The following is a 16612-nucleotide window of genomic DNA, read 5'->3' as shown; positions in this document are numbered from 1 at the left end:
TAGATTTTTGACCCCCTTTTCAGTTGAGACTATACATACAGTCACAGAGATACACTGACGACTTCAATCACATGATTTAAAACTAGTCCCGCTACTGGTTTGCAAGGTGGCTTACACAGTCTGCACTGGCATTTTTCATACATATTATATCATCATATCAGTATCATAATTATATTGCATTGCATTATACAAATTAACATTGGTTCAATTTAAATATTTAAAGCATACATTTTTGTAACTGTATTCTGTCACTTTGTTATTTTTATTCTGAGAGCCTCAAAAATGGAAAAGGCTGTGCCTGTCAGTCAGTACTCTGAGTTTCATCAAGGCCCAAACAGGAAGGGAATCACACCATCACATAGGCAGGACCTTAATCCTTCCATACAGCCCACACGCTTCCTCAGTAACACTGCACCCTAAGAAAGAGGGCCAAAGACTTCTAGGACCAGGGAATTTCCACTAGAACAGTGTTTCTACCATTACCATGTGGCCAGGCAGCAGGCTGAGTCATCAGGGCCTCTAGGTCTCTATATAGACCCTCTGGGTCTCACCCAGGTAGGGTTGTCACACACACCAGGTAGCAGCATTATTATTCTCAACAGAAAACTTTTCTGGTAACGGCATGAAAACTCTGACCAGACTCACTTTGATCATGAGGATTTCCATGTTTCATTGGCTTAAAACTTTCTTTTTTAAAAAAGGTTACGAGACTTCCAGTTTCTGGTTTGGCAAGAAAGGAGCTTGAAAATTGCAACTCTATCCTAATAACAAGAAAAAACTGAACAAATTGAAAAATCAGCAATTCTAACAGAAGTTGGGTCACAGGGCAAACCAATGCCCCCCAATGGGAGAGACAGACAGGCAGACACAGAGAATCACAACTCACCAGAGCAGGAACCTCTTTGGGAACAAGTGCCAGGGTAGCAAAACCTGAACTGTAATTGATGAATTGCTGAAGGCTAAGTGTGGACAAGTCTGAGAGTCAAAAACTCTAGGGGTACCCAGCCATCTGCTGTGGGGCTATCTGAGTTTTACCTCTAGAAGCTCAACCCTCTTGCTTCCTGCAGGAGGAAAGGAAAGTAACCACTTTGAAATACGCAGAGCACTGTGTTCTTCTTCTTTTTTTTTTGTTTTCAGGTTCTGTTTGTTTGTTTTTTAATCGGAGTATAGTTGCTTTACAATGTTGTGTTAGTTTCTGCTGTAAAACGAAGTGAATCAGCTATATGTATACATATATCCCCTCCGTCTTGGACCTCCCTCCCACTCCCCGCCACCATCCCATCCATCTAGGTCATCACAGAGCACTGAGCTGAGCTCCCTGTGCTATATAGCAGGTTCCCACTAGCTATTTTACACATGGTAGTGTATATGTGTCAATCCTAATCTCCCAATTCGTCCCACCCTCCCCTTCCACCGCTGTGTCCACATGTCTGTTCTCTACAACGTATTCCTGCCCTACAAATAGGTTCATCTGTACCATTTTTCTAGATTCTACATATATGCGTTAATATACAATATTTGTTTTTCTCTTTCTGACTTACTTCACTCTGTATGACAGACTCTAGGTCCATCCACATCTCTACAAATGATCCAATTTCATTCCTTTTTATGGCTGAGTAATACTCCATTGTATATATGTAGTACATCTTTTTTTTTTTAAGAAGATGTTGGGGGTAGGAGTTTATTAATTTATTTATTTATTTTTGCTGTGTTGGGTCTTTGTTTCTGTGCAAGGGCTTTCTCTAGTTGTGGCAAGCGGGAGCCACTCTTCAATGCGGTGCACGGGCCTCTCACTATCACAGCCTCTCTTGTTATGGAGCACAGGCTCCAGACGCGCAGGCTCAGTAGTTGTGGCTTACAGGCCTAGTTGTTCCGCCGCATGTGGGATCCTCCCAGACCAGGGCTTGAACCCATGTCCCCTGCATTAGCAGGCAGATTCTCAACCACTGTGCCACCAGGGAAGCCCTGTACTACATCTTTATCCATTCATCTGTCGATGGACATTTAGGTTGTTTCCATGTCCTGGCTATTGTAAATAGTGCTGCAATGAACATGGGGGTACATGTGTCTTTTTGACTTATGGTTTTCTCAGGGTATATGCACAGTAGTGGGATTGCTGGGTCATATGGTAGTTCTATTTGTAGTTTTTTAAGGAACCTCACTACTGTTCTCCATAGTGGCTGTATCAATTTACATTCCCACCAACAGTGCAAGAAGGTTCCCTTTTCTCCACACCCTCTCCAGCATGTATTTTTTGTAGATTTTTTGATGATGGCCATTCTGACCAGTGTGAGGTTCTTCTTAAAATGGTTGCTCTCAGGAGAAACTTTACCCAGAGCTTTACCTACAGCGGTTTTATCAGAGCCTAACTGACCTGGGGGAAGGGAAAGACCCAAGGCCAGTTGGCTCTAGACTTTTTTTTTTTTCATCCACATTCTTATGTATTCTTTTTCTTTTTTAAACACCTTTATTGGAGTATAATTGCTTTACAATGGTGTGTTAGTTTCTGCTTTATAACAAAGTGAATCAGTTATACATATACATATGTCCCCATTTCTCCTCCCTCTTGCATCTCCCTCCCTCCCACCCCTCTAGGTGGTCACAAAGCACCGAGCTGATCTCCCTGTGCTATGCAGCTGCTTCCCACTAGCTATCTGTTTTACGTTTGGTAGTGTATATATGTCCATGCCACTCTTCATATGAAGGAAGGGGAATATCCAACTCTAGCCCATTCTAGCCATCCTGTCCCACCTTAGAGAGGACTGAGAAGCGCTTGTGAATTTCACAGTCCAGAGGCACAGACTCACTAAAAAACTAAGACCTAATCATAGAATTACAGAAAGCTGGCCCTTCCCACACACCTCATCACCACATTACTAAGGGCCTATTTACAGCAGTTCCTTTTACCCAGTACATCATGTCCAGCTATGAAGAAAAAATTACAAGGCATACTAAAGGGGAGAAAACAAAATTTGAAAAGATAGAGCAAACATCAGAACTAGACTCAGATATGGCAGGATATTGGGATTATCAGACCAGGAATTTGAAACGATGATGATTGCTATGTTAAGGGCTCTAATGGATAAAGTAGACAGCACTGCTAGGAAGGCAGATACCAGACTCCTCCCTAAAGTAATTCAACCTTTTTATACTTCTCTGGATACTGTATGAGGCTCCTGTTGTTTTACATTCTTACCAACTCTTAGCATTACCCGAATTTTTAATTTTGACAGGCTTGTAGGTATGAAAACATATCTTTCTGTGGTTTCAAATTACAATATGTTGATTAGGTTTAGCATCTCTTATGAAAACATGTGGGTTCCTGCTTCTGTGAAGCCTCATCATAACTTTAACCTTTTTAAAATTAGGTTGTTCATCTTATAAACTTGTAAAAGTTCTTGTCTAGATACGAAATTCTGTCAGTTAATTGCCTTTAATCTCCCCACTTCCACTAATTTATCCCTGGCAGCCAATTAACAAGGTTAACTTTCTGTAGAAACTTTCATGATACATGCCTACCTAATTGTCTCAGAATTCTTTTCAGAATCCAGCAAGTAAATTTTTAAAAATACACTTGAACACAATTGATACAACTGAATATTCTTTTTCTTTCATCCTCATCCCAAAGTTAGGGAAAGTGCCGGAAATGGGTGAGTCTTTAAAGGGTCAAAAGTTTTCAACAGAATCTTAGTTGAGGAATTTTGCTCATTCACTGCTCATCTTTATCTTTTTGGTTTGAGAGCACAATTAAACATACATATATTTTATGTCCATGAGTATCCTTAATTCCCCTAATTATACCAGCTCTGAATTGTAGCAGAAACAGAAGGTGTCGGGGAAGGGCAGGGAGAATGTGGAGCCAGAGGCAGGGAACTTTATTGATGTTGCCTCTGTCTATAGGGTGTATCATATTTTTAGGAAAAGGAGGAAAAAATGCATTCTGAACTGGTTTCAGTTACTTATGTTACAGAGGGGATATCCATGCCTAGAACAGCTTTCATGGATTTATTTGCCAACTGACATAAATTAAAACCAGACCAAACTTCATTCCAAATCTTTTTTTTTCTTCCATTGATTTTCCTTGCCTTCTCCCCATTCTCTCTACCCCACCCCAAACCCTTCTCCTCGTAATGTCTTTAAAAATAATATTGCTTTGCATACGTTTTCTGCTTTCTCAAGAAAACGTTTTCCAATTGCTCTGGTTTCCATTCTGCCTAAGGGAAGATTTTCTTCTCTCCTTCATTCCTTCATTGTAATCCTCTCAATTATCTAATAGCCTCTGCCTAGAATCTCTAAAAAACGTTTGGAAAGAGGGAGAGGGCTCAGGCTTGTTGATTGAATGGTTTTGATTTTTTTTTTTTTTTTTTGAGACCAGGAAACTTCAGTTTAAGTCTAACATCTTCTTTTAAGAAAACATCCTTTTTATATTAAGGCAGTCATTTGCATTTTTGGGTCATTTTAACAACAACTGAGGACTCCTTAAAATCATAAAAACTTCTAAGCACAAAAGCTTATCCAGCTCTAGAGAGACAACCTGCAATGATGGAAAAAATAAAGAACATTATCCATGTTAAGACCTGGGTTCAAAACCCAGTTTGCTCTCTTCCCAGGGGCAGGGCCTCCCTCTGAGCCTCAGTTTCCTTCTGTATAAAATATTTAATGTTGTGGAGATTTTCAATAAGATAAATAAAAAACAAATGCTTTCTCATTGTTCTAGTTAGAGTTGTAACTTAAAGTGAAGGAAATTAGAAGGATGATGGGGGCTAAGAAGTGGATGGAAGATTAGGAAATATGCATCACCAGGAGCGGTAACCAGGCCGCTCTGGAGGATGAAGCAGCAGCAACTACAGTAACCCCAGGCAGCAGGCATGGGAATGAATCAACTAAACCATTAGAGTCCCATGGCAGTTCCTTAACTGAAGGAGAAATGGTTCCCCTATCAACACCCAAATCTTTTTCCCAACCATATAGCTAATTTCCCAAAGAAAATGGTGACTCTTTTTGGAAGGGGATGAGGATGCTTGATGGCCAAAAATCAACCAGTGCCAACTACATACGTTCTTAGAGCTAATTTCATTCCCTGAATCTTGACTTTATACTTAAATTCCCCAAAATATCAATACAATTCCTAGGAAGAGATTCAAGAGACATACCTACTTCGTGTGAAATACAACACAGTCAACCACCCATAATGACCCAGTTCTTCTGTCCGCTCAAATCTTAACACCCTTTAAGGTTCAATAAAAAATCACCTCCTCCATGAAACTTGCCTCTACCATCCCAAACTGAAGGGCTTTCCTCTCTCAGAGCACCTCCAGCCCACACTCACACCAATACTGAACACACACGTTGCCATCCTAGCTATTTGCATGTGTGTGTGTGTATGAAACAAAAACCTTACAAAACAATACTTAGCCTTAATATGTGTGAGTCATGTTGATATTGTAAAGTTCTATTCTATTTTTTTAGTGTTGATTGATACTAAAATGATTTCACAATCCACTGATGAGTTTCACAATCCACTGATGAGTTTCAAACAGTTTGAAAAACATCAGCTTATTAGTGGAATGTGGACTATGGACTTGGAGGAACCAGATTCAAGATCTGACTCTGTCACTCAGATGTGTGGGCTTAAACATTTTACCTCTCTGAAACTCAGATTGTGTCAAATAGGAATCATAACAAACCCTTTCTTCTACTTAAAGTGACTGTGAAATGATACACAAAAGGTATATAACATAGTGCCAGGAACATAGTAATGCTAGCTATTATTAATATTAAATACTTAATAACTAACAGAACTGGAATCAAAGATTAGAATACTGTGAAATGGGAAGAAAAATGTAAACTCAAATATAGTAATGTTACATCGTTTGTCAAATGGACATGATCTTTTTCAAGCCTCAGGTAACTTCACTACTATTGGAAAACCCAGGACAAGGAAATCACTTCTATAGATTACACAAAGCCTTCTTTTTGCCATATTATCTGAATGCTTCCCTTCCTTGATTCTGCTATTAAAAAGGATGAAAAGTGACCTGGGGATTGGATTTTTCAATTAGGTTATAGATGTCTTCATGGATCCATCATCTTCCTTCCCATTCTCCCCATGCATATGGCCCCATCCTGTTTCGCTTCTTATTCTCTATTTCCACTGTTGGTATCATAATCCACATGGTTGCTCAAACTAGAAACTTGGCCTCACTCCTCAACAACAACAGCCTCCATCTCTAACAGCCAATTCTACCTTCAAAATATTTTGAGGACGCATCATTTTCTCTGTATTCACACACACATTGCCCTAATTCAGACTTCCCTCAACTTTCCCTTGGACTGTAATAGTCTTTTAAATGGTCTTCCTGCCTATCTCCCCCTCCCAAAATCCACTTTCTACAGTGCTCCCTGAGTATTCTTTCTAAAACACAGATCAATTTTCATGTAACCATTTGTGTCTCCCACTTCTGCCACCAACCTGGACTTATATATCATCCATGGTTCCCCAAAACCTGCAGGATAATCTCCAAATTTCTTAGTGTTACATTTGAGGCTCGCTACAGATTAACCTTTGGCTGCTTTCGTTCTCACCTCCTGCTACCCTTGCACCCTCAGACTCTTCCCACCAATTGTCATTCAATGAATGAATCATACTCATTACTCTGCCCTTGTATTGATAATGTGCTGTTCCCTCAGCCTAGAATTCTCCTTTTCCGTATGGAATATTCCTATTCATCATTCAGATCTTAGCTTGTCCGTTTATTCAACAAACATTTGTAGTGCACATAAATGCTCAAAAATTTTTCTCAGCAATAGGGTACAAAGATGAAGAGAGAGAGTTCTTACCCTCAAGGAGCTTTGTCTAATGGAGGAGCTGTGAAGCGCTGGGCAGGATTTGGATGCTATCCAAATACTTTGTACCTAACTTTTATTGAGGCCTTTATCACATTATATCATAGCTCTATGCTTATGTATCTATGTCTCTCATCAAATAGTAAATGCCTCAAAAACATGAATATCTCTCAGATTCTTGCAATCCCACAATCCACCCCAGGGCCTGAAAACCCATAAATAATGTCTGCTCTAGGAACGAGAGTGTAAACCATGTAAAATGGAACAGTGTGATCACAGATTGATTTCAGCAGGACCCATATTATCAGGTCCAGGTCAGCCGTTTAAGTGTTCATGGTGAAATAAAGAGTAGGAAAGGCAGGTGATGCACATGACTTAGAAATGAGTACGTATTATATTCCACCCAATTTTTCTTCTCCCCTCTATCCATTTTTCAGTTCTTAGAATTGTGGAGGGACTGGTGGGGGGAAAAATGTCATCTTCAAATATGGCCAGATAAGAGACTCAGGCTCTGAGAGTAACATTAACCTAATATTTATTATTGGATCATATGCCTTAAAAGACTGCTCAGATTCATGTAAATAGGGACTGTCTAGAATTCCTATTACTGTTACTACTAATAATAGTGTTAATATCATCTCAGCAAAAGGATAATAATCCCAAACTAAAGTAATTATAATTTACTGGACTATTAAACTACATTCCTATAATGTGTTAAAACCAGGTTAATCAGAACAACATTCAAAAGAGAGCCTGGAATTTTCAAAGGCCCCTTTCCCCAGGATCTCAAAATGTATTAGTAGTGTCTCCATTTTTAAAAAGTAAGATTCCTATAGAATTGAGAGTCCAGAAATAAATCTATATATTTATAGTCAATTGATTTTCAACAAGGGTGCTAAGACTCCTCAATGGGAAAAGAATAATCTCTTCAACAAATCATATTGACACAACTGGATATCCATATGCAAAAAAATGAAGCCTTACCCTTACCTCACACCATATACAGAAATTATGATGTATCAAAGACATAAAACTCTGGAAAAAACATAGGGATAAATCTATATGACCTTGGATTTGCAAAGATTCTTACTTATGATATCAAGAACATGAACAACAAAATTAAAAATAGATAAAATGGATTTCATCAAAATTAAAACTTTTTGTGCATAAAAGGATACTATTAAGAAAGTGAAGACATTCCACAAAATGAAGAAAATACTTGCAAATCATTGACCTGATAAGGATCTAATATCTAGAATATAAAGAACTCTTACAATTCAACAATAAAAAAGGCAAAAAAAACCAATTTTTAAATGGGAAAAGGACTTTTAATTGGTGTAATTTAGTCTGAATCCAAAGGCCTGAGAACCAAGGGAGGTGATGATGTAGATTCCAGTAAAGGTCTGAAGGCCTGAGAACATGGAGCACAGAAAGCAAGAGCAGATCAATGTACCAGCTCGGCAATTAGGCAGGAAGAGCAAAATTCTTCCTTCCTCCACCTTTTTGTTCTTTTCAGGTCCTCAACAGATTGGATGATGACCACCTACATTGGGGAGTGCAACCACTTTACTGAGTCCACTGATTCGAATGCTAATTTAATCCAGAAATACCCTCTCAGATGCACTCAGAAATAATATTTAGACAAATATCTGGTTACTCCATGATCTGGTCAAGTTGACACATAAAGTTAACCATCACAATAAGTTAAACATAGAATTACCATATGACTCAACAATTCCACTCCTGGTACTTATCCTGTAGAATTGAAAACAGGTGCTCAAACAAAAACTTGTACAAGAATATTCATACAGCACTATTCACAGAGCCGAAAGGTAGAAACAATTCAGATGTCTACCAGGTGATAAGTGGATAAACAAAATGTGGTATATCCATACAATTGTATATTATTCAGTCATAAAAATGAATGGAGTATTGACACATACTACAACATGAACTTTGAAAGCATTATGCTAAGTGAAAGAAGTCAGGCACAAAATACCACATGTTGTATGATTCAATTTACATGAAATATTCAGAATAGGCAAACCCAGAGACAGAAAGTAGATTAGTTATTCCTAGGGTTTTGAGGTAGAGAGGAGAATGGAGTGACTTCTTCATGGGTACGGGGTTTCCTTGGAGGTGCTGAAAGTGTTCTGGATAGAGGTGATGATTGCACAGCATTGTGAATGTACTAAACATTACTAATGGCAAATTTTATGTTATGTGTATTTTACCACAATACAAAAAGTTAAGATTTCCTGAAAATGTTTTTTTTGGCCTGCCACTCCCAGTCTCTTCAACCTGAAGCTGCTGCGAAGAGATTCTCTTTGACTCTAAAACAGTCCTCAGCCACACAACGTTGTCACCTTAACCCAATCCTCCCATGAATAATTCTAAAAATAGCTAATAATTGTGTACCAGGAATATTTTACTTATTTCTTAATTAGTTACAAAACTCCTGCTATGTGATACCATCTATATAAGACATTGAGATAGCACAGTGAACAAGACAAATGAGGAATCTACTCTCAGAGAATTTAAATCATAGGAAAGAGACAGGAAATAGATAAATGAAATAGATAATTTCACAAGTGCCCAATGTTATGAGGATAATAAAACAGTGACGTGATGGAGAATGATAGGGAGAGGGGGAATCTAGTTGAGCTGAGATTCTAAATTCAGGAAGGAGCTGGTTAGAAGAGCCTTCCAAGCAAAGGGAACTCATGTGCAAGAGTCCAAGGCAGGAAAGGCTTTGGCTTGTTCAGAAAAGGCTAGAGTGGCTGAAGCATAGTAGGTGGGAAGTGTAGGAATCAGATCCTGTAAGGGCTATAAGTTTACTGGGAAGCTGTTGGAGGGTTTTAGGCAAGAGAAACCATGATCTGATTGGTGCTTTAAAAAGACCACCACTCTGGCTGCTGTGTGGAGGTTTTGTAGGATTCAGAGTGGAAGTGGGGAGACCAGGTAGGAGAAAGAGTTGTGTTAGATTCCACATGAGAGACAGTGGTGGCCAGAGCTGTGTGGGAGTTTTAGAGGTGGAAAAATCACCCAAGACTCCTTGCCCTGTCCCCTGCTTCCCATTTTTTGGCCACTCCTGCCTTTTGGACATAACGTATGATACCCTGTTCTCCAAACCCAGCCTCAGGATCCTGCCCCATCATGACTTTCCTGCCAGTACTTTAGCAGGAACTACCCTGTCCTGGTCTGCTTGTGAGCGCAGAGAGGCAGAGGTCTGAGCACATCCATAACAGCAACAAAAACAAGAAATACGAGAAAGCACAGTAGCCAAGACTTCTTCTATTTTCCAGAATGTGGGCTCTGTTACAAATACAGTGGTCCAGACGCTTCCTGTTTATGAAAGGAGGTCCTGCAGTTCAGAGCAGGGCTTGCTTTCAAAGGAGGCTTGGGCTCTGTTGTGATTCCATGCAGGCGATCCCTCCAGGCCACAACTTCATCCTAACTTGGAAAGCAGTTTATGTATCCCATTATCAATGGTGAGCCCCAGACTGGGTGCCCAGCTTCTGGGTCCCCTCTATTTTTCCTTCTGCTCATTCTCAAAACTTCCTTAGGGAAGGCCGAGGTCTTAAAGGAAGATGCCTCACATGGATTCCATGTTTAAAGAAAAATATTACTTTGGTGTAACAAGAAGTCAAAGGCCTAAAAAGTAAGATTCAGGAGGTTTTGTGTGATGAGAGAGAGCTGAGAGCTACAGGAGGCTTCCAATTATTCTTATTTCAGTGGGTGTAAGAAATTGGAAAGGAAGAGAGGCTGAAAGCTCCCGTGGTCTCTTGCAGAAGTTTGAAGATATGGCAGTGAGAGCCTGAACAAAGGTCACCCTAAATTTTTTAAACTTATAAGCAGATAACCAGAGAGCATGTGCAGGCTATTGAGTAAAAGAAGCAGTAATCTAAGTGGATTGAACATGCAAGTTTAGTATTGTAATAGAATAGAATTTACCGGCAGTTTCATCTGACATACATAGCTAATGGAGTGCATAATCATGACTGTGCTTTGGGGTAATTAGGCATAAATGGTAAACTGTTTACATAATTAAGTGTAATTGGTTTTACTTTTACATAACTGAACACATTTTAGCTTTTCTTTTCTCACTTTAGGTTTTCCAGTATCCATCCTGCTATTAGTATGGCTGATTTTCCCTGATATTAACACAATTATCACCATCCTAAGGAAGACCCAAACCAATTAATGTATGAATGTTCAGCCTCTCTCTTCTGCCTACTCCTAAGACTTTAGATATCCCTTGTCACCCAAAGAGGTTCCTTTTTGGTTAGAACAGTTATTGGGGCTTTCTGTGCAGAAGGAGAAAGAGGAAAAGAAAAACCAATACTAATAAAAAAATAAATAAATAAAAAATAAAATAAAATAAAATAATGGTAAAACAAACAAACAAAAAAAGAAAAACCAATACTGAAAAATTAGTGAAAAGTTTGCAGAGGAAATTGCAGAAGTGCTATTTAAGGGAGTTGGGTGATAGAAAAAAGAGCGATTCTTTGAGTGATCCACTATTGCATCAAGAAACACAAGTAAAACCTTCAAGTTATCTTGAAATTTCTTTTGACTGCTGGATTTTTTTTTTTTTTTTTTTTTTTAACCGTGATACAGCTTTGAAACTGGACCACATGGATCACGACATTATACTGATATATATATATCTATCTGTTAAAGGTCTCAGATCTTACTCCATAATCATTTGAATTCCATTTTCTGTCATTCCCATACTGTATGCCAGGGCTGTGGACCATTGTGCTCTATCCAGTTCTACTCTTCCAGTCTCTCTCAAATGAGGATTTTCTTTTCCGTATGTGCACAGAAAAGACTATTTACAGCTATTTGGTCGATTATAACTGCTAAAATCATAAATCCTAAAATCTAGGTTTTCTCATTTCTTTAGGTTCAATTTATAAATGGTGTAATTTTATTTAGAAAACTAGCAATTCTATCTCAAAAGAAAAATATAACTTGTCTTTTTACTTTGTATTATGTTTAATTATAAATTTAACAGATTAGATGTCACTAAATGGTCCAACCCATTTACGAATTAATTAAAACATCTTAAACATTTTATGATGGAGCTTTGATCTGTCAGCTTGGCTAGGCTACAGTCTTCCAGTTAATTAACCAAACATTAATCTAGGTGCTGCTGTGAAGGGATTTTGCAGATGTAATTAGCACCCTTATTCAGTTCACTTTAAGCAAGGGAGATTATTCTGGGTGAGCCAGACTTAGTTTAAAGGCCTTAAAGGCAGGGCTGAGACTTTCACAGGAGGAAAACAAAAAAAGGAACTCCTCCTGTGGACAAAGCTTTGGCCCATGTTTATGGAGTTCCAGCCTACGCATGTTCTTCTCCCCTAATGACCTTCCTAACAGACCCCAGACTTGCTTAGCCATCATCCACAATCACACAGGCCAATTTCTCTGTGATAAACCACACACACACATCATACCTCTTCCTGGTTCTGCTTCTCAGAGACTGATAACACATTTCAAATTTGTAAAGCCGATTCTCTCAAAAACTTCAAATACCTGACAGGGCAGACTTACAATCCCTGTAAGCAAAACTTCTATTAATCTAATAGAAGAAATTAAAAAACAAAACAAAACAGGTTTTCTTAAGCTTGCAAAACTGTTTACAAAACTAATCATGTTCTTTTTTCAAATTAAAAAAATCACAAATCTAATAATTGAGCATTGCAAATTAAAATCACAAAGCAAAGATGCCAGTTTCTCTAAGTGTTGAATTTTCTTAATATTTCAAATGCCTAAAATAACTGATACAATAGATTATGAAGCTTTCACAACATTGTTAATCAGCTATACTCCAAAATAAAATAAAAAGTTAAAAAATAGATTATGATCATTTAAAAATTTTTCCTAAAAACCCAAAATATAATAACTATAGGTTTAATTTACTTCATTATATCTGTATTTATTTGTATAAGCTGCCAAAGTTATAACATCACTTACCCAACTTTTTAAAGGTCATAAAAGTAAATTTGAACTTGAATCAGGGTAAGAGAATTTATAACTCAGGCAGATGGTACAAACAACTGAACAGTAACCTCAGCCAGCCTAAAATATGTTCAAGAGATCTCATTTCACAAATGTGTCAGAGAGTTTTAAAGACAAATACTTATGAGAAGTATCTGAACGTGAATTTCAGTTTGACCTAATAAGGTAAATTCTATTTGAATCTTCCCTGTTTTGACAGAGGAAAAACTGCCAAAAAGCTAGAGGTGTCTGAAGTGGAGAGAAGAGGATGTCAATGAAAGGAAACAGGGACAGAAAAGAGAGGCCAGAGTTTAGGGAACTGAACCAAAGAAGGACAAATATTTTTCATAACCTTCATGAAAACTACGACATAGAGAGAGCTGATGCTGTGCAAATGGAGGGCAAGGGGGACATTTAAGAAAGCTTCCTGTAGAAAAATTGGCAAAGCTTGGTGAGGACACAGGAAAATTCTAGTATAATTTGAGAAGCAATGCTTCAGGTCAATGAACTGACTGTAAATACTACCTGTATCTCAACTTTACGAAAACTGTGTAGGATGTAGTTAAAGTTTTGTTTTGTTTGTTTTTTAAGCAAAATGTCTCCAGAAAAAATTTCCAAGGGAGAAGGGAGGGGAGGGGAGGAAGGGAAGGAGGGAAGAAATGAAAAAAAAAACACCAGAAGAAGAAAAAAACTTCCAAGGCTGAGGAAGAGAAGTCTGGGGTCTCAGAGGCCAGGAGAACTTCCAGGGGAGGTGAAGCCCCTGGGACCACAAGAAAGGAAACAAGAGAAGACCTTGGGTTAAAGAATCTAAACTGAATTTTGCATAAAGTTTTGAGAATGTGGATTTAGAGACTGGTAGGGATGAGAGTAACCGAAGATGTAAGAACATTGGAGAAGAGAAAAAAGAATTTTCCAAAGTGTTATTAGATTCCCTTTAATGTCCTTTGAAAATTCAAATAAAGCCCGGAACTGCATTTTAGAAACTTGCACTGGCTGGACTGTGCGTCTAACTACACCAACAGTCTGAGTCTGGGCCACTAGGCAGCCTGGTATTTATTCAGATCACATATTTTGGAAAGTGATTCACTAAATTTTTAGATACAGAAATGGAGAAGAATACTTTCTGTTGCTTGAAAAAAGTACAGATTTATCAGTTGCTTTTCCAGCAAAGCCAATCTGCTTTACAAGGGTTCATTTCTTTCCTTTTATTCGGGGACAAGAAACCTATCTGCCTTTTGTAGATATATACTTCTCAGGCACCGCATTATGTAGGTTTCAAAGAAAATTTATAATACTGGTGGTAGTGTCCATTTATTTAATAATTCATTCAGCAGACATCTGTGAAGAAGCTATCCCATGCTCAGCACTGTGCTAGGTTCTGAGATTAGGGAGATAAGACACAGACTCTTTCTTTGAGAAATTTGCAGCCTGGTGGGCAAGATTGTAATCTGATTCTTCCAGTCTTTTTGGAAATTAATTTAGCAACAACTATTTAAAAGCATACAAATTTCGCCCAACCCAGTAAATCCATTCTCAGAAATTTGACCAAATGAAATCATTAAAAATCTTTTTTTAATTTAATTTTTAATTAATTTCAATTTAATTGAAAATTTTAATGTTTAATAGCTTTAGTCAGCCAGATGTCAGTTCAAATCCTGTTTCTGCCACTTACTAGACTATGACTTAGCTTCCCTGGAGTTGTGCTATCAGTAATATAAAAATAAGGATTCTAGCGCATGAAGTCATTGTAAGTCATTGTAATTAACTGAGACATGTAGAGTTTATCACTGTGCCTGGAACATGAAGGTGCTTAATAAACACTCATGAAGATGGTCTCCCCTGAACCACAGAAGGGTTACAACTACATAGAAGTTTATAAACATGAGAACGAGGCTGAAAAAACATGTGCCCTTTGGATTGTCTTTTTTTTTTAATTTTAATTTCCTACAGTGTTGTTCTGTAGATGAAACTTTGAGCTCCAGATTCTGAATTATATTAATATATTTCATTGTGTTGGGGAGTGTGATTGTTTTTCTTTTTCCAAAGGCAAAACACATTTTGAAACATAATAAGGAAAGGGCAACACTTCTCGATTTCAGTGCATCCTTGCGGTTGGATGTTCAGCCTCACTACATTAGCCATGCAATTATTAGCCACTCAATAAACATTTATTGAAGATCTATGATGGGCCAGACACTGGGCCAGTGACTGCACATTCAGAATGAAATGATGTGATTCTTGCCCTCAAGGGGTCTATTTCTGGTATTTACAGCCAAATAAATCTATTATTACAGAACAAGTAAATCCTACCACAGAATTATGTCTACTATGGGAGCCTGGAGGAGAGACACCTAAACCAGACTGGTTGGTTAGAGAGGGCTTCCTGAGGTCATGCTTAAACCTAGCTCTGAAGGATGATGAGGAGTAGCTAGATAAAAAAGCAGAGCAGTCATGCCAAGAAGAAATAAAAGTATATGCAAAGGCAAAGAAACAGCATGAAGGATCATGGACAGCCAAAAACAATCATTCTGCACTTCACATTTATATTATGTTCTCTGGAATTGTTCTTCAGATGAATTTAAACCAATTTTCTCAATTATCAATTTTTCTCACCAGAGAAGAAAGGAAGATTTAACTCTGACATTACCCCCAAATATTCACCACTTTGCTCCTTGATGGTGGCGCCTCTCCAAGAAATACAGAACAATAACAATGACCCAGAAGAGCAGGGAGGAGAGCATCACCTAGTACATTGGTTTTCTTGGCCATGTTAGTCTGGCAGAAGATGGACTCCACTGGAGGAACCAAGAGCCCTGAACCTTTACCCAAAATGCATCTGCACAGTTTTCATTTAGTGCCTTTCACCTCCAATCATGAACTTTTCAATTGCATAAAGGTGAAAAGTGGGGAGGGGCAAATTGAGAACGCCTGGCTAAAAGGGCATATTTTATGATAATATACTGAATGGAGTCACATCTCACACAGGGTCTAGTTTTAACGTTTAGACTTAAGACACACAATGAGTGTGGTCAAAAGTCCTTTCTTGAACATCTCGTAAGCCACCCACAAAAAATAACGTGCATGTTTCATGTTGACAACACTGTTCTTCAGTATTTTGTGTGTATAAATGTATAATGCATACAGTAATAAAAGTCTATAATAAATGGCCTATATGCAAAATAAAATTTAAGGCATTTTCATGTAAATTATTTAGAAGAGCACTTGGAGAGTTGAATTTTAAAACTTAAACTTATGATAGGTCTCTGTAAATCCCTATTCAATGCTTAATGTCAATCCAGGAACCTAGGATTTTTACAGGCCTAAGGAATTTATTCCAGCAGAGAGAGCACTGGACTCAGAATCAGAAGACCTGGGATCAAGTCCTGCCTCAGTCACTTATTGACCAAAAGGGCCTAAGGGTTTATAAACCCTTTGGTGTCAAAGCCTTTGTAGTGTTTGTTCAAGAAAGAAAAAGTTCATGTCTCTATTTGGCATTTGATGTGTTGACACCATGCACCAGACGTGGGTATACAAAAGCCCTGGGCTGCTCAGCCAGGAACCCATGACTTCTATCCCTTTCTGCACTTAGTAATAAAAACTAATCAAGGATTTTTAAAATTCCCTTAGGTACCTTCACTCATTCTCTTATTCACTGCTCAATAAATTTTTAGACTATTTTTAGAGCCGACTATTTTTAAACTATAACGCAATTTTTAAACAGAGTTAAAGAGGTTTCCCCACAGCTTCATATATGGAATGA

Source organism: Hyperoodon ampullatus, assembly GCF_949752795.1.
Source record: "Hyperoodon ampullatus genome assembly, chromosome: 6".
In the NCBI taxonomy this organism is placed as follows: domain Eukaryota; kingdom Metazoa; phylum Chordata; class Mammalia; order Artiodactyla; family Ziphiidae; genus Hyperoodon; species Hyperoodon ampullatus.
This window is presented reverse-complemented; position numbering follows the sequence as displayed.